General features: G+C 48.3%; 1 protein-coding gene across 3 annotated transcripts in view; it reads left to right on the top strand.

The window, feature by feature from the left end:
- Positions 1 to 5,689: 5,689 nt before the first annotated feature.
- Positions 5,690 to 19,654, top strand: part of KYAT3 (kynurenine aminotransferase 3) — a 548,094-nt gene continuing 534,129 nt past the window's right edge. The window contains exon 1 of one of the 3 annotated variants that reach the window (XM_078646064.1): positions 5,690 to 5,841. The gene's annotated coding sequence lies outside the window, so the exon portion shown is untranslated. The remainder of the gene's footprint in view (positions 5,842 to 19,654) is intronic. The other 2 variants (XM_078646028.1, XM_078646047.1) reach the window with 2 other exon arrangements.

The following is a 19,654-nucleotide window of genomic DNA, read 5'->3' as shown; positions in this document are numbered from 1 at the left end:
AAAAGTAGTCCAGTCGACTAATTCTCCCGTCTCTTTGGCAGGGGGCTGGAAGAGGGACTCGGCCAGGCTGTCCAGGGTGCCACTCCTCACTCGGGTGGGGTCCTTCTCCAGGGTGCTTCTGATTTCCCGGAGACGTCCTTAGCTCCATGACCTGCCTCTTCCACAGCGTGCTCCTGTCATTCGCCCACAGATGCCTGGGGCTCTGGTAGAACCGGTTTGCTGCAGCACGACCCGGGGCACCAGTTGCCTCCAGTTCTCACCAGTTACATGGGTGTGATAGCCATATAGAGCCATCCTCTTTTTCCAAAACAGTGCATTGCTTTTCCGTGGCTCGCAGCACTGGAAACTTCTACAGTGACCAGCTTGGACCCAAAACCAGCGAAGAGAGCAATTTCCTTACGACTTTGCCTCTGCTTCACGTGATGGGTGACATTACGACTGCCAAGCATTATAGTGGGCAGGCCTATACCCATGAGACAGATAATCAAGTAAAACGGGTGTATTGAATGCAGGTAGGTAGGCCAAAGCAGTGAGTGGGAGTAATAGGGGAATGTTGGGGTTCATGGCATTAGATAGTGTGCCTACAGAAAACCCATACAGAAGCGATGCACGCTCCCCAGGCTCATCAGTTTTCTTTGGTCTTTCATTTTGCAGTAGGATACCATCATCGCTACTCAGGCAGACGGTACCAGGATGATACACGGGTGAGCCGGTGAACGTTCTAGTGGCTCACAGGAAATATTACCGGAGGGTCATTTCCGGTTACTTAAGACATTCATGGAAGTCCTCACTGCCCCATTCATGTCAATGCCTCCAGCAGCAGTGGACTGGTTTAAGCATTTTTTCCAGGGATTATTTTGTTTTAGGCTTCAGTTCTGACTTCTTAAGGCAGATTTTCTATTTATTTATGTATTTATTGAGGGCAGGCGTTCAACCACACGAGGGATCTTCAATCTTGGTGCTAGAAAAAAGGCATAGCTACCCCAATGGAGCAAGATACAGGGAGAAGAGAAAGTGGGACCCAAATTAGATGGAATAAAACAGCCATGTTTCTAAACGTTTACGAAATGGGAGTAGATCAGAGATGCATGTAGGAGGGATGTACGCTCTCGGCAGAAGAAGATGGTGAATATGGGTCATGAAGATTGCACATTGGGAACCCTCGCTGTACTAACTGCCTCTACCTGTGGCCCACCCTAGAGTGCCCAGAGCCTGGCAGGCTGAATCCTGATTTCTCGCAAGCCAGACACTGGTGCCGGAAGTAGGAGTGTGGCAAGTGCAGCAGCACCCTCAATTAATTTGCTGAGTTTGGCAGGAGAATGAGCAATAAGCAAGCATTTATTGTGGGGTTTTTTGCAGCAAGTGACATACTTTTAAAGGCAGTCAGAGGCTGGAACGGTTTGCAACAAACCACTGTTGAGTTCTATGTCAGATGTATGCTTCCATCTTATCTGGAAATGCCCACATTCTTTCACAGTGCTTATCTGTTTATGCTATATTCATTTATGGCATTTGACACTGCACACCCCTAATTCGAACGAGAAGCAGGGTGCTTTATAGTGAACACTTTTATTGCAGCAAGGGCCTCTCAGACATGAGCTGCTGTACTTAGAAAGTGGGATTTGCACAAATGACCAGGCACGACTGTACGACATACCCAAGTGCAGTTTTTTCCAATATCTTTAGGATAATATGCTTCAAAATGCACCATGGATGCCCATATATTCATCAATCTATCTTTTGGAAACAGTCTTCGACAGGGGAGTAGTGTGGCTCCTCTGTCTACTCACTCGCTAAAGAGTAGATATTTCTCAACCCCGTTTTAAGTGAGCTGTTACCAGTGGTCAGCACAACCCACTCTCAGAAGTGCTCCAGCACCACTGAGGCCAGGAGCATCATGTCTTATCCAAAACCACAGCACTGCCACAGTCCATTTTCTTCCTTGAAGAAAAGCACTGTAATTTCCACGTCGTGGCACTGCCGAGAAACCGGATACAGGGAAAGGGGCACCTTTCTACGGCAGCTAAGCCAGTTCTTCATCTGCGCGGTGGTGGGCACGATTCTAGTTTTTGGCGACCAGGGCTTGTTTCTCATCATCAGATTTCGACCCAATGCAGGCGAGAGAAAGTAAGATTAGGAGAAAGATAGAGTTGAGAAGAACTGTGACAAATGGGCAAAGCAGAGATGAAAAAGAAACTGCGAGAGAAACAGGCAGATTTGTAAGCGTGGAAAGAAGAGGGACGCGAGGGACACCCTGAGCTCCATTGGTACCAGATTTAGCAGTGACAGTTTGCGCAATGGAATAATAATAAACGAACGCAACAGCAGGGGGAGGGAGGGGGGTGTTGCGCCAGTTACCCTTGTGGGAGCGAGCAGGAAACATCTGTTTGTAATTATGAACAGATGGTTCCTGCTCGCTCCCGCAAGGGAATCGCCAAACGTGCACGCGTTGCCATTGAAGGCAATACAATGCGTGCACGTTTTTGGCTCAAAAGGCAAATCGATGGCTAAAGGTCTCTTTCCTATGCAGCACATTGCGCTGCGTAGGCGAGACCTAAAAAGTGGCTTGTGACTGAGTACTAACAGTCGTCTTAAAACAGAACTCTATACTATCCTCTAACAGGCCACACTCGTGGTTAAAACAGCAGGTCAGTAGAGATAAGAACTTGAACTGGGGCGGGCACTAACACACAAAGAGTGGGGAGAGATTTATTACAGGGCGAGACATACAGAGTGAAATACTGCAGGCACTGAGACAGCTACTAAAACAGCCTCTTACTAGTACCCCAGTAAGGCTTCATAGGGGTAACCCATTGCGCAGCGCAGATTATTGGAGAGGTTGCAAGTCACCCTGGACTCTGCTGCATCTTATACGGGATTGCCCAAAACATACACGTTACTATATAATGTCTGAGAACCCAGTGTTTTAGAGATTAAGTTACAGGGGAATCAGTCTCCCAACTTTAAACTCTCCGCCGGCACTGCCTTGAGGTGGCGCTTCTGTGCTGATCTGCTTCCATGGCTGGGATAGCTAGGTCTCGCCAAAGAAATTACATGTGCTATATGTTGTGAGACTGTTTACAGTAGGTTTAGAGCCTGTCCATTGCTTACCATTGGTTGGTCTCATTGTCACTCTCATTTGCTAGCTCAATATTTAGTAGTTTGTGAGGGCTTTACTTCCTATGTCGTGAGTTTGTCCCGCCCCTGAAGCATGGATGCATTACGGTGTACTTACACTTTTTTTATTCTACTTTTTCTTTGTAGTTAATCATTCCACGAGAATGCATGAATGGATGAATGAGTGGCTTTTATAAAGTGCAGCTACTTGTTGAGTGTCCCGGCACTAGGCATCAGAAACAGGTGCGGAGGCAGATTCCGTCAGGTATCCAGAATCCATAAAGTTTGAAAGATACATTTTCAGTGCCTTTTTAAAGGCTGTGTCTTCAGTGATTGATCTCAGATGGCTAGGCCTCGGGTTCCACATGCATGCTGCCCTGACGTGGAGGAGCACCCCTTCTCTGTTGATTTTTAAAACAAAGTACTGTTAACAAGCCAGTTTTTTCTAAATTCATATCTTGCAATTTGCATGCATAAATGCTGGTTTATAATTCACTAAATTATGTTACAAGGATTGTACCTTGTAACCTGCAAGACACACAGTGATCTCTACAATAAAAGCAATAATCCACTAAACTGGCTACATGCAACTCTGCGATACAGAAATACAGACATTGTTCTTTGCAGCAGACACATTAACCCTCTATGCTATTTTATGATGAGCCAAACCTGTAATGAGCCTGTACACAGATTCTCTCTGCTCCTAGTGACTTCACCCCTTTATGCTGCCACAACTTGACCCCAATGTATACGATCCAGGAGTTTTTAGGTCTCGTCTGGCGTTAGCAGCGCACATGCGCTGCACTCGCCATGCGAAGGCCTTTTGGAATCTGCAGCTAGATGTACACGCGTACTGATGGACAAAAGAATTGCACAAGCTCGTCAGCGTCACCCTGCTGCTGGCATGGCAGCACCCCCTCCTGGCTGGCACCATCGTCTCATCTCATCTCCGCCCTTCAGATAATTTGCTCTTGATGTGCACACGCTCGTCAGCGTCACCCTGCTGCTGGCATGGCAGCGCCCCCCTCCTGGTTGACACCATTGTTTCGTCTCATCTCTGCGCTTCAGATCATGTGCTCTTGAGGTTAAAACCAACTGTCTGGTGTTGCCGTGTTGTGCCAGAGATTGTGTCTAAGGTGTACCCATGCTGTAAGGAGAGGTAGGAATATAACCTGATATCAATGTGCTGTTGTGACAGTAAATGTCCTGCACTGAGCTGTGTGTTAAAGCTGGCCATGCCCACTGAAAATGGATGCAAACACTAAAAGTTTCCTGCAGTAAACACACCTTCATCTCCCTCCACATACACGAGAACACAACAAATCTCTCTGAAACAGATGCAGTGTCTTGCGGACCACGTGCACCTATCACTGAACACAGAAGCCCCAGGTCTTCTTCAATCAGGGTGATGTTCCTAAGGTCTTTGCAGAGCACACAGCAAGCCGCTACGGATGGAATTCCCAACACCTAACCACAACTGCACCAGGTGCGGTCAGCACCGATCAGGGGTGGCAGGGCAGAGAGGAGAAGAGAAGGGGGGCTAAGTGAGAGTAAAACAAGAATAAACAAGCATTGAAAATGCAATAGGTCTCGCCTTTGATTAAGTTAAAGCCATTTACTTTGCTAATGGTATTGTATAGCAAAGCAAAAGGCATTAACTTAATAAAAGGTGAGACCTGTTGCATTTTTAATGCTTGTTTTTTTCTATTCCCAGGACTGGTTAAAAGAGAATACTACAAGTCCCCCGATGACATTGCAGGCTAAAAATTAGACCGGTCACACAAAATAGGGGCCATCTCTACCCCTGCAAATACAGAAAGCACGTTTTGGTTGTGTTCATGTTGTATCCGTGCAATGTCGTAAAGCAGCTCTGAAAACGTTGTTCCTGAAAAGCCAAAACGTTTTTGTTTTCTTCATGTACATTATTTTCCATTCTTTTTATTCCCACGCCTTTACCTCGTTTCTCTCTCTTCTCGTTGCATTATTTTCCTTCCCCCTCACTCCAATCTTTTGTTTACACCAATTACTATTATCTTCCTCTCGTGTCAATTTCTTTCCACTCGTATTTTCCTTCGGTAGTCACGGTCTCCCCTTATTTTCCTCCTTTACTTCGCATTATATTTTCTGCATTTATTAGACATCGAACGAGGCTGTCGGTGCAAGTAATCAGCGCCGAAGGCAAGGTAAACAAACTGAGCCCGTTCAGCGCCCTACAGAGATACAATACAGGCTGAGGGCCAATTTGGACAGCGTACCTCAACTCGGCGAGCTTCTGCTTATGTCTGCTAAAGTGCCATTCTTCTACAATGGGCGTGGCTAGAGCGCAGTCGTCCAATAGGGCAGAGCTACGAAAATAGCCGATGGGCAGAGCAAATACGTTTTAGGTGAGATGCGAGATATAAGACAACAGACCTAATGGCCCCCAATGTCACCGTTTGAACGTCTCCAGGGCACTCACTGTGAAAACAGCGTACTCAAGTCTATAACCCCGTGGAGGAAGCCTTCCGGGACAGTGAGGGCGGGCTTTCCGGTTGGCACCTGCGTCGTTCTTTTGGGCATGGGAGTGCCGTATTGTTCGGGGCGGGTCACTTTTCTAGCCAGTCAGAATGTTTTGTCTGGAGGCGCTACTGGAAGCATTCGTAGCACCGCCTCTCAGCCTGTCAATCAGTTAAAAGTCAGAATTGCATTCGAGGGGACAGGATGCATGATAAGTACTGAGAGGAGGTAAGACTAAGTAACTTTTTGGGAAATGTCTTGATTCTGGAAGGTCGGCATGGTGGTACTGCTAAGCCGGGCTAGTGGAAGTACTGCTTTTTTGTGGTGTTTATGGCTTCAGACTAATAAAGGTTAACTTTCGACCCATTTGGATTTTAAATTCTATTTTTATATGAATTTCAACAGAAATCTTAGGTGCCCATCATTTACAATGAGAGTTGCCTTTAAGGTAGTGAGCATTCGTCATTATTCATATGTGGTGCTTGATAAATAAATTGCTATGAATAATGAATGACCTTTCTGTTTTGTCAAATCTACATGCATATAACCCGTCTTAATTCCGAAATGCATGAGCTGTTTTGGTCGGCCTTTGCACAGTTAGTACTCAGCGTTATCTATCAAATCAATCAGTCAGCATTTGCATAGCGCAGCCCTGACACTTCTAAGGGTATCTGGGTGCCGTTTCCGTCAAAGAGTCAGGACTTGAGTTTCTTTCTGAAGTCTGCCAGGGAGGTTGCTGTTTGGAGGTGGAGGGGCAGGTTCAGGGTGTTCCAGGTCTTGACAGCTATGTACGAGAAGAAGCACAGGGGTCTTGTGGGTAGGTGGAAGTTTAGTCTATGATTGATGTAGGATCGTCCTTTTATTTATTTTATTTTATTTTATTTATTGCGATTTTATATAGCACAAACTTTACCCGAAGGTGTCAGGGCGCTTTACATAAGAACCAGTTGCAAAACATAAGGATTTAGGATTACATGTGTTACATAAAAGATACACACAGAAAAAAATTGCAAATGTACAAGATGTAAAGTCACACAAAGAAGGGACTGGTGATTATAATTATCTCTATAATCATAGGGAAGGGATACGAATGGATATGCTCTAAGAGTCACATAGGAATGGTAGAGAATACAAAGGTCTACTGCATATACTAGTGATTAGAGTTATCTCTATATACATAGGGAAGGGATACGAATGGATATACTCTAAGAGTCACATAGGAATGGTAGAGAATACAAAGGTCTACTGCATATACTAGTGATTAGAGCTATCTCTATATACATAGGGAAGGGATATGAATGGATATACTCGAAGAGTCACATAGGAATGGTAGAGAGTACAAAGGTCTACTGCATATACTAGTGATTAGAGTTATCTCTATATACAGAAAAGCAGAGTTCCATTAAGTGGGGTTGGAGGGGGGATGCAGTCACAGCACCAAGGGAGGGACCGAGAAGGGCAGGAAAGTGAGACAAAGGAGAGAGGGAAGCAGATAGTAATGAGTAAGACAGTGAGGAGTGTGTCAGAGGCAACAGGAGAGACAAAAGAAAGGTCGCTGGGACAGAGGGGGAGGTCAGAGATCGCTAAAATGGCGGAGGAGAAAGGTAGAAGAAGAAGCGAGTCATAAAAAGAAAATGGCGGGGAGCATAAAGGTCCAAGTCCGAAAGTCCAGGAAGAGGGCTGCCATTGCCAGCACGTCCGGGGGGAGAAAGGCAGTCCGCAGCAAAGTCACAGCCTCATCGTCCATGAGGAGCTGGGGCAGAGGAGTTCAATCTGGAGACCAGGGGTCAGGGAAGAAAGACCACAGGCGCCAAGGCAGCTGATCGCAGAGAGGGAGGCAGCAAAGTCTAAAACAAAGTTTAAAGGGAAGGAGGGGGGGGGGGCCTCTCACCAGAGCCCAGTTAAACACGCTGTGGGTGGTGGCGTTGTGCGTGGGGGGGCTCAGCGGCAGCCAAAAGCAGGCTCTCGGTGTTCCGACAGACCCGCAGTCTGCCCCCGAACCGACCTGGTGAGCCCCGGAGCATCTCCGCAGAAAAAGGCGCCCACCTGGGCGCTGAGCTGTTGGTGCTTGCGGATCCACAACAACCAACAAACATCAGCCAAAAGTTAACCACTTAGACACCACAATAACCATGTTATACTATGTTATGTTATGATGCATTTATAACGCGCACGGATACTCAGGAGTGTCCCGGCGCGGAGTGCTATTGATGGAAGCAGAGGAGGCTAAGAATACCTAGGCTTAAACAAAAAGCAGGGTTTTGAGATGCTTCTTGAACAGCCTAGTATTTTGTATGTTGCGCAGTTCCAGCTTAAGAGCATTCCAAGCATCAGCTGCCTTAAAAGATGGGGAGCTGCCCCCCATACGAGTAAGGCGGAAGCGGGGGATGATTGCCAGACGCTGCGCACAGGAACGCAGACGCCTTCGAGGAACATAGATGGCGAAGCGTCTCCTAAGTTAAAGTGGCCCCAATCCGTGTAGAGCTCCATGCGCCAAAGTAAGGGCTTTAAACTGGACCTGGCGTGCCACGGGAAGCCAATGGAGATCCCGTATGTGTTGATTCATGCTTGATCTTCCTGGGATACCGAGCAGCAGATGTCATCCATCCACTCCAAGACATACAGAAATATAGACACGAGAGAAGAGTGGGATGATTGTAACTCATTGTCCGGTAGAACAACAAACAATAGTCTGGATTTGTAGCTTTATGAGGTCACCCTTTCTGGGGAGGTATCCGATGTGTGTGGGGAATTGGGACGAGATGTATTAAAGGGTCTCTAAGACCTGAACCTCATAAATTCGTTTCTCATACAAAGCTGTCTTGTACAACTCAATAATCCACTCTTCTTGTCTGGGGGGGTCACCAATGCTTCAAGATACAGATCTTGACTGCAGTTATTGCTTAGTCTCACAAATGCCTTTCTTGGTTCAAGAGTGTAGGGGAGTCAGTCCTGTCTTGTATTAGTACCAGTCGTTTGGTTAGTGACCCTGGTGTGGGAGTACAAACAATGTTGGGGGACTAATGAATACCAGCTGCTAGGGACTCTTACAGAAGCAGGAATAATATTGGTGAGAGTATGCATACCTGGCTCACCCCTCTGTTCATGACAAAGGGGTATGAGAGAACACCCCCACAATTCACTTGTGAAGTGGAAGAATCATACAGCCATTTGACTCTGGAGATGAACTCGTCTCCCAGGTCCAATCCCTAACTGTGAACAAATATGCTGATTCAATACTGTCGCCCCTTTCTTAGTGTCCAGAGATGGGGCCATCGTAGGAGTCTTTGGCAAACCAGAGTAAATGTGGTAAGGTGTGCATGTGATTACATGACATTCATCCAGGCACAAAGCCCATTTGTGAGTGGTGACCTAGTGTTGGTACTAGCTGTTTTATCAAGGACATCAATATACCGGCTACTATCTTAATTTCCAAATTTAGCAGGGGGATTGGACAGTAACTCCTACTTTGCTTTTCTGGGTTTTGGGAGAATGGCAACCAGAGCCCTGTTAGGGAGAGTTGCAAGGCTGCCAGATTGGTCTGCTTCCTTAAAGGCTCCATAGAGAGTATCTACAAGCTCATCTATAGCCCATTTATAAAATCCCCCTGGGTAGCTGTCCTCCCCCAGGGCTTTGTTGTAGGAAAGGCTTGTGATGATAAGTGCTATATCCTCTTTAAGTTTAAAGTTTAAGTTTAAAATATTTATCAAGCGCAACATACACCTGGGCGGTTTCTTGGCGCTAAGATAGCAGGCAGCCAGCTGGGCAAAATCAGTCGCTAAGACATAGACTGAAAAGGCGAGCGAAGCTTAAGAAAGAAGAGCCTGAGTGAATAAAAAAGTCTTCAAAGCTTTGCGGAAGCTGGAATACTGGGTGAGGGACCTAAGGTGGAAGGGGAGAGAATTCCAGAACATGGGGGCAAGAGTGGAGAATTTAGAGCCGCCCTGTTTTTTTTTCCGGTAGCGAGGGACTGCTAAAAGAAGTTGTGCCGAGGAGCGGAGGTCTCTGCCAGGGACATAAGCTTTGATGGCTGAAGATATGAAGAGAGGGGCCAGGCCCGTCCTGGCCTGAAACGCCATGCAGCCTAATTTGAACAAGGCGCGTTCCCGCACGGGGAGCCAGTGGAGGGTCTTCAAGAGGGGAGAGGTATGATGAAATTTGGGGAGACCGAAGGCAAGGCGGGCCGCCTGGTTCTGCACCAGTTGCAGTTTACGCAGGCTGTACTGAGGGATGCCATTGAACAGGATGTTCCCGTAGTCCAGGCGGGACAGGACCAGTGCGGACATAATTAGTTTAAGTGCAGAGAAAGAAAAGAAGCGAGAGATAGAGCGGATAGTGCGGAGAGTAAGAAAGCAGGAAGAAACCACCGAACCAATCTGGGAGTGCATAGTGAGTTTGTCATTTAGCTTGATGCCAAGAGTCTTAACAGAGGGAACTGGGGTAGGAGGAGAGCCAAAGGAGGGGGGCCAAAATAGAGAATTCCAGGGACTGGAGCAACCACCCGTCACCACAAGTTCCGTCTTATCGGGATTGAGCTTCAGGTGGTTGAAGTTCATCCAGTCCCTGATGAAAGATAGAATAGATTGGAAGTTAGAGATGGAGTCAGGGGAAGAGGACAGGTTAAAGATGAGCTGGAGGTCATCGGCATAGTTATATACCGTGACCTCCAGCTGCTGTAGGGCAAAGATAAGAGGCGAGATATAAAGATTGAACAGTAAGGGAGAGAGAGAAGAACCCTGGGGAACACCGCACTGGACCTGGCAGGGGGTAGCTGAAAACTCCCCAAGATGAACCGCCTGGGTCCGGTCCCTCAGAAAGGACGAGAGCCAAATAAGGGCTGAGCCTCCTATGCCCTCCGCCCTGACACGGGAAAGCAAGATGGAATGATCCACCGTGTCAAAAGCGGCGGACAGATCAAGGAGGACCAGCGCCTGAGATTTGCCTACGTCCATACCCTCTCTGAGGGTGTCTAGTACTGACACCACCACTGACTCTGTCGAGTGCTTGGGCCGAAACCCAGCCTGACACGGAGCCAGCCTCCCATTCTCCTCGACAAAGGAGCTGAGCGCAGATGTAACATGTCGCTCAAGCACCTTCGCCAGAAAGGGTAGAAGGGAAATGGGGCGATAATTGGCCATCACGGAGGGGTCGGCTCCTGGCTTTTTTAAGATGGGGACGATGGAAGCGGATTTTAGTGATGGAGTGACAACCCCTTGAGCCAGTGAGTCATTAAGGAAGCCAAGAGGAGGCAAAGTACAGACAGAGTAAACCTGCCGTAAGATGTGTGCCGGGCATATGTCAAAAGGGGAACCGGATTTAATTTTGGGAAGGAGAGACAGGAAAAGTTCTTCAGAGAGAGGAGGAAAGGAATTGAAAAAGGCTGGGGCGGGGGGAGGCAGGGGGTCAACAAAAAGAGGGGAGGGAGGGGGGATGTTGGATTTAATTGTCAAGATTTTTTCTACGAAGTAGGAATTCAGCGAATCGCAGAGTTTCTGAGAGGGAGGGGGTTTAAGTGAGGTCCTGTCGGAAAAAGCCAGGTCGTGAGTGATGGCAAAGATCTCCTTCGGTTGATTCTCGGCCGCCAAAATTTTGGCCGAGAAATAGGCTTTCTTGGCCTCAGTGATGTTTTTTTTATAAGTCCCTAGGAGATGGACATAACGGGTCTTGGAGGTGGGGGAATAGTCCAATCTCCATTTGCGTTCTGCCCTTCGAACCGTAAGCTTCAGTTCTTTCAGATCATTATTAAACCACCGATTGGCGTCTTTAGGGCGCCTAATCGAGGTGCGCCGGAGAGGAGCCAAGCAGTCGCTTCCCTTCGTAAGCCATGAATCGATGGCTTTGGCTTGGGCTGCGGAGTCCAGTCCCGATAAAGAGGGAGAGGAGGCCAGAAGTGAAGTCGAGAGGTCGGACAGATTGACCTTACCCCAATTGCGAGCCCATGAGTTTTTGGTGTGGATAAGGGTCTTGGTCAGACAAAGACTAAGGGAAAACGAAATTAAAAAGTGATCGGACCAAGTGCAAGGGGTAACAGACAGTGCAGACAGGGAACAATTAAGAGACCAAACTTGGTCTAGAGTGTGGCCATGAATGTGGGTGGGGGTGTGGACAAGGGAGGTGAAGTTGAGAGAGAGAAGGGTTTCCGAAAATTCCTTTGATGAGGCACATTCCTTAGGGTCCGTCGGCCAATAATTGAAGTCCCCGAGGACTAGAACCGAGGCATAGTTGACGGCCAGGGTGCCGAGTAGATCTTGAAAGGCCGGAAGGAAGGATGGGGTTGATTGAGGAGGGCGATAGACGAGCACAATGGCTAGGTGGGGGGAAAGAGAGGTGGAACGAGCCACCAAGTAGTCAATTCCTCCCAAGGAGGGTGAGGGGAGAATCTGGAACTGGAGGTCAGAACGGGCAATGAGCGCAACGCCTCCACCCGCTTTCCCGCCAGGACGGTCGGCACGGATAGCGTAGTAGGTCGAGGGGAGGGCAGCCAATAGAGACGGAAGAGAGGCTTCAGAAAACCACGTCTCCGTTAACAGCAGGAGATCGGGTTTGTCTGTGTCTAAAAGAATGAAGAGGTCCTGATGGTGTTTAATGGCTGACCTGGTATTAAGTAAGATGATAGATAATGGGGGAGAGTGGAGATCAGAGATGGTTGATGAGCAGGGGGCCGACGGGGAAGCGAGAGGAGGAGGGCAACCTAGTGGGCAGGCATGACAGGGAGAATTACAGCCCATAAGGATAGTCCGATGAATAGTACGAGGATCAAGGGGCCAATGGCCTTGTAGTAGGGTCAAGTCAGCGGGAGAGTATCGGATAAGAGGACCAGGGGTAACGGCCCCTAGCCCCGGTCGGCCGCGGACGGGCGCAGACGGGCTTAACTCTGGCGCGACTCCGATGCGCCCGCTGCGCTCGTCCGCTGCGCTGACGCCTGGTGGATGTTTTAGTAGCCATGTGGCCAGGGGGGTGTGGTCACGGAGAGGCCGACCAACAACCCGACCCAAGATGGCGCCCGTAGTCAAAGGCGACCGGCTTCAGGCAGACCAGGAAGTAAGTGTGGCAGGCTGGTAATCAGCGAGCCACAGGGGAGCGATATTTAAAAACTAGGCAACAGGTAAGAGGTGTCCTTACTTGTAGTCAGCAGGACGGGTAGGGAGATAGTAAAAATATAATGGTGCTCGTAATCAGCAAAGGCGAGTGTGATCAAAAAAAAATTAAAAGTGGAGTTTTAAAATTATTGCAAATAGCGGCAGTAAATGCGCGCGAGCCCTCTGCCACCGGGCTGCGTGCTATCACCGAGGGAAGGGGAGAAAGGCCCTTAGTAGCCGTGTGGCCAGGGGGGTGTGGTCACGGAGAGGCCGGCCAACAACCCGACCCAAGATGGCGCCCGTAGTCAAAGGCGACCGGCTTCAGGCAGACCAGGAAGTAAGTGTGGCAGGCTGGTAATCAGCGAGCCACAGGGGAGCGATATTTAAAAACTAGGCAACAGGTAAGAGGTGTCCTTACTTGTAGTCAGCAGGAAGGGTATGGAGATAGTAAAAAAATAATGGTGCTCGTAATCAGCAAAGGCGAGTGTGATCAAAAAAAAATTAAAAGTGGAGTTTTAAAATTATTGCAAATAGCGGCAGTAAATGCGCGCGAGCCCTCTGCCACCGGGCTGCGTGCTATCACTGAGGGAAGGGGAGAAAGGCCCTTAGTAGCCGTGTGGCCAGGGGGGTGTGGTCACGGAGAGGCCGACCAACAACCCGACCCAAGATGGCGCCCGTAGTCAAAGGCGACCGGCTTCAGGCAGACCAGGAAGTAAGTGTGGCAGGCTGGTAATCAGCGAGCCACAGGGGAGCGATATTTAAAAACTAGGCAACAGGTAAGAGGTGTCCTTACTTGTAGTCAGCAGGACGGGTAGGGAGATAGTAAAAAAATAATGGTGCTCGTAATCAGCAAAGGCGAGTGTGATCAAAAAAAAATTAAAAGTGGAGTTTTAAAATTATTGCAAATAGCGGCAGTAAATGCGCGCGAGCCCTCTGCCACCGGGCTGCGTGCTATCTTTCTTTATTTCCCTTTCTAAAAGAAGTTGTCCCTCATTATTCATATGGGGTAATTTTATGTTGTCAAAAAATCCATTCTCCCGTTTCTCATCTACCATTAGTTCTGCGCTATGTAGTTTACCATAGTAGGCAGCAAAGGTGTATGCTATATCTTGCAGTTCCTGGACTAAGCACCAGTGCTGTTCATATTGGCAGGTATGCATATCGTTGCTTCTTGCTGTCTCAGTGGGTAACCCTGTTTTTCACCTTGTTCGTAATGGTGGACGTTTAGCCTGTAAAACATTTATGCAGCTTTTGAGGGATAAAGATTGTGCAGTTCGATTATTAATATTTAATTTTTTTCCCTTTGAACTCCGTCAGGTGTGCTACCTATTCCCCAGTGAAGGACTTAATATTTTTTTCAAGAATAACCTGTTCCTTGGCCCTCTTCTTATTGACCATCACTGAGTCCCATAGTATTTTTTGCTGACTTGATGACCCTGCATTCTCCTTATTATAATGGGAGACATTTAGCTGCCACAGTTTTTAGATAGGACTCTGCAAGCTCCAAATGACCCATGCATTCTGGCGCCCTATCACTTTCAAATTGTTGGAAAAGGGCTCTCCCTGAAGGGTCACCCCCAAACCCTTTGCCTACCTCCCCCTCTTTTTGTTGACTTTCTTTTTGCTGGTCTTAGAGCTCTGAGCTATTTACCTGTGCTAAATTTGCTCTCACCTCTAAACAGGGTAACATTGGCTCATACCCAATTGGCATATTTATTTTACTTATAAGTCCCCAGTAAAGTGCACTAGATGTACCCAGAGCCTGTAAATTAAATACTAATGCTACCTTTGGGCCTGCATCACTTCTTGTGCCACCCACTAAAGTAGGCCCTTAACCATGTCTCAGGCTTGCCTCGCCGAACCTGTGTGTGCCGTTTTAAATTACCACGTCGACCTGGCAAGTTAAACCTCTTGCCTGGCCTAACCCTTCCTTTTCAATACATATGTCACCCCTAACATTGGCCCTGGACATCCCAAGGGCAGGATGCAGTGTATTAAAAAAGTTGGAACAGGTACGTTTACCTTTTACACGTCCTGGTAGTGAAAAACCCTTAAATTCATTTTTCACTACAGCAAGGCGTATCTTTCCCATAGGATAATGTTTGGGTTACTTTATTACATATCGTAAGTATATTTTCCAATTGAGAAGAAATAAGACCTCCATGTCTGGTGTCTCTGGAATCGCAATTAAAAATCACACTGATGCTGAAGTTAGATTTTAAATTACCATTCTGAAAATGGCACTTTTAGAAAGCTGGCATATCCTTACTTTAGCAAACACAAGGAGATGATAGACAGAGCGCTGAAACTTTTCAGACACTCCCCCCCCCCCCCCCCCCCCCGTCACAAATCTGGGTTGAATCCATCACCATGCTTTAGCTCACTTCGCCACATCAGTTTAGACCCAGCTATATGCAAATCAGTCTTGACCCTGTGTCTCATGGGAACAGTCCAGCCCAAACTGCCAAGCCAGTTCTTCCCTGAATCGGAAACCAGCATCCTGGGACCGGTTTCTGGGTAACACCCTTCATCAGCCAGGCTAGCTTGAATCCAGTGGGAAAGTGAGCAAGGAGCTCACGTCTGGGCATACCTTGCCAACTTAGGGCGAACAAAGCAACCACAAGGAGATGATGGACGGAGCGCTGAAACTTTTCAGACACTCACCCCCTCGGCGAAGTGAGCTAAAGAATGGTGATGGATTCAACTCAGATCTTTGACTCGGGGGGGAGTGTCTGAAAAGTTTCAGCGCTCCGTCCACCATCTCCTTGTGTTCGATTTCCTTACTTTAGCCATTTGGTGCCTGCTGCCTGTCTCGGTTTGCTGACGGCTGGGCTTTGTGTATTCCTTCTAGACAGCCACCCACAATGGGAACTTGGGTATGACTTGTTGGGTCTTTCTGGGAAGATGGGAGGGAGGAGCTGGGCAGAGCCTCACACAAAGGGTTGCTTACTCCCCTGTAGTTAGTCTAGAGCCAGGGCAGGAAGGGAGGACCTCGGTGCACTTCAGAGACCTTTCTTTGAAGTCTCCTCCACTTCAGAGGCACAACTGGGTATTCGTACAGACACCACCACTGCAGTACATTCTTGACCTGTGACCACTTTGCCAGGAAGAACTGCTGTGCTGCTGAAAGGACTGCCACTCTGCTGAATCTATTCTTTGTTGGACTCCTCTCCTGCTGTGCTGCCCTGCAGTCTGCTGTTCCCCTGCCTAGGTGAGAAGGACTGGACCTGCATCACTTGAACCCAGAGTGACTCTAAGGACTAGTTGGCGGACCTCCTGACCTGAAGCCTCGAGCCATAATAGACTTCCAACTTACCTGCTTCTGCACTGGTATCTGCCATCAGTGAGTCTGCCCTGCCAAGTGGTGTCAGCCCTGTACTGGACCCTTGCAAAATGAGTCCTGAGGTGCTTGCTTCAGCAAAACCCATGCATCCTCTTTCAAATCAGCTTAGTTGCGTGGATCAGAGCCGGCGCATCGCTCCTGTCACGTGGATCGGAGCCGGCGCATCACCCATTTTGCATGACCGTAACTGACACATCGCCCTTGCTGTATGGATCAGCCCAGAGTCATCGCCTTTGGAGCCACCACTTCAAAACGTCTCTGCATCTCTGTCAATGGCATCCTCGATGACGAAACTCCGCATCGCAGCTCATTGGAGCCAACACGTCGTCACCGCTGCGCCGATTTGAACTGGTGCATCCCAAGCACTGAGTCGATTGATACTGACCCATTGCTCTGGCTACTACCGATTCTTCGTTGACGCAGCCAGGGTCAAGGTACTTTTGTTCAGAGGGCCTCACTGGGTCTCTGTATCCGGCTTGTGCTTCTTATCCTGACTAGGATTGTGGTTACTGCTTTACTAAGGCTCCTATTTAAGTCAACAAACTACCCAGTTTAACAGCGGGGTTCTTGCTGGGTTTGAACCTCCCATGTTTTGCTCCAGATTCCCTCTGAAAGGCTCAAAGGGATCTGACTGCACCTTTGAGTTTGGAAAACGATGTTTGCTGTCTTGGTGTTCTGCATAGTTGGACACTACTCTCCACATGCAGAGCAAGCTGCACCATTATGCAGGTATTGATTTATGGATTTATCTGAGCGGCACTGAAGGTAAGATTTTTTAAATTTTTTTTTACCTTCCGCTGCTTGTTGAATAGTCTTAGCTGGTAGTGTATGGCCATTCAGAAGGCAGAGGTGGGATCTGTGTGGCTTTGGGCATCCACGGTCCTGTTTCTCCTGCATTCATCATGTATGAATGTTGGCGTGGAATTTGTGCATGTATGTTTAATTGTACTCCGTGCATGTGTGTTGTAGAAGGGCTTGCACATGCACGTTATGGGCAGAAAATCACACGTCTATCGAAACGTGTCATCTTCCTGGTGAACTTGTTACTTTGTGCCTGCAGCTCAGGAGGAGTCTGTGGGCAATTTACAATACCCCTCCTAGTGTACCCCCTATGTCATTGTTTTTGAAATGTGCTGCCGTTAGCTGATGGTTGCAAGGAGGGTCAGTCTGATTTAAGGACTAAGGATGCATGTTGGCGTAAAAAGCGTTCTGGCTGGTCGCAAGACCTCTATGACGAGCTCAACATGGTCAGAAGGGTACCCTTGATTGGCTGCGGGATTAAAACATCCCTAGGAATTGTGTTGTTATACATTTTAAACGCCTCAGCTTGGTTGCAATTTGACTTCATAAAGTGCAATGTGTGCGTTCTACTTCTAGCATTAAGGGTGTGCCCTTAGGCTACCTTTGTAATCCTTATCCAAGGGGTGTGATACAGTCTCATAATTCAAAGCCTCTGTTCCTGGTCTGTGTAATTAAGTAGCTGGCTTTTAGGTCTCGTCCTTGAGACCTATTGCTGCCGAGATGCCTCTCAAGGGAGACAGACCGGGGCACGCGCGGCAATTCGGGACCACAGGCACAGGCACACACACACACACACACACACACACACACACACTGCCCCCCCCCCCCCACGACCCCCACTCACGGGCTCTTTCGGCATCTCCCTCTCCCTCCGCAGCGGGTCAGTCGTGGCAGCAGGCAGACTCGGTGGTCGGCGTGTCTCCTCCGGCGATATTCAGCTTGCGCCGCTACAGCTGATGTGCACGCTCACGGCACCGCGTCTCGTGCGCCCTCACCGCGCTGTTTCGCGCCCGGCGATCCTCAGCTTGTTAAGGTATTTTTCTGAAAACTGCAATCCACTTTGAAGCAGGGTACATTTCTCTCCGCCGGGTACTTCTGTGGAGTGATCGATGGGTTCAACTAGAGAAGCGAGTGTTTCTGATCAAGGGGAGTTGCGACGTGTAGGTGAATTGTCTCACCGCGCTGTTTCGCGCCCGGCGATCCTCAGCTTGTTAAGGTATTTTTCTGAAAACTGCAATCCACTTTGAAGCAGGGTTCATTTCTCTCCGCCAGGTACTTCTGTGGAGTGATCGATGGGTTCAACTAGATCAGCGAGTGTTTCTGATCAAGGGGAGTTGCGACATGAAGGTGAATTGTCAGCTGCTATGCGGTGCTTTGATGGGATAACCTAAATTCACATCTTTGCATAAAAAGCACTTAGTTAGGGAGAGCCTCATATCCACGTTGAGCGCAAAGCCAAATAAACTGCTTCTCGTCAAAATGCAGTTTCTTTAGGATAACAGGGCATGACCCCTCCATCGTCAAGAATGTTTGTTTTTTTTGTTAAACTTTGGGTTGTTATGAGGTTTGAAGAATATTCTGAGTTCGAGTTGGCAGTGTCTGTGCCAGTGCTGCCTGACTACCGTGAGCACCTGCAGCACAACGGAAAACGTCTGCTGCTTTCTGACCCTTATGTCAGTAGCACTGCTAGACTTGCCTTGCTTGGCAGCCATGCTTCCCCACTTCACATCCGAACGTTCCCCGGGTACGCTGCGTGCCTCTGCTTTCACGCTACGTACATCTGAAGAAGACGCGACCTGCTGATTGGCTGAAGCCCTGTCGAATTCCCCCTCCCACTGTTCGCTCCTGATCACGTGATTGCACAGCGTCCTTCGGATGTGTGTTTTGAGGGCAGGCGAGTGCAGGTTTCTGTTTGTGCAGACCGGTGGTAAACCGTGTGAAAGCACGAGCTTCAATAGGTTTCCGGGGCGGCCTTTCCCGGGAGCGAAGGTTGAGCAGGTAGCTGGAGAACTCGCTGTGTGCTGCCAGCTTTGTAACCTCAGATGTCACGACAGAGGCAGAGCATTGCAGCCTATCGTGTCTGTGCTCAGAAGGGACAAGCGTGCATCTAAAAATGCCAAGGTCAATGTTTAACTTTGCTGGAAATATTCCATCTTCGGTGAAATGCAGTGTTTTCAACTGTAACTCGGAGCAAGAACGGAACGGAACGGAACGGAACAGCAACAGTCTGTCCCTTCAGAGCGCTGTTAGGTAGTACAGAGTATAAATGTAGAGAACGGTAAGAGTACAGTAGGTGTTAGGGTTATAGACAGATATTTTTAATTGTTGTTCTTGAAGTTCAGTTGAAGGCAATAAGCAGTAGTTTGGTTTTCAGACCCTCCTACATGCCAAGGTTTTATAACCGGGAGCATGAAAAAATCTAGTGCATGTATTTTTCCATTGACTTCTATTGAAGTAAAGGCAAGTTCAGGCGGGCTACAGCTACATCGAGCCATTTTGGGTTTGGAAAATCTAGAGAATCCAGCCTGATTTGGGTCTGTTGGCTCGTTTTACTGCTTGTTCTTGGTTTTTTTTTTTTTTGCATCATTAGGCTGCCTGCCGGAGGAGACCGGTCTTGACCCCAAGCTCGTGTAGCGCATTTGAATTCGCTGCACAGCGGAAGTGCCCCAGACAACTGCATAGCGACACAACAGCTAGTCGCTTGCGCTGCTGTTGTGGTGTTCCCGGGCTTGTCATGCGTGCGGACTCTTTCTCTAAAGCCTCACGGATAAGTTCGCTGTGGCATCCTAACTAAGGAATTAAAGCAAAGAGAGCGAAG

This window comes from Lissotriton helveticus, chromosome 1_1 (assembly GCF_964261635.1).
Source record: "Lissotriton helveticus chromosome 1_1, aLisHel1.1, whole genome shotgun sequence".
Taxonomy (NCBI): Eukaryota; Metazoa; Chordata; class Amphibia; order Caudata; family Salamandridae; genus Lissotriton; species Lissotriton helveticus.
This window is presented reverse-complemented; position numbering and strand designations above follow the sequence as displayed.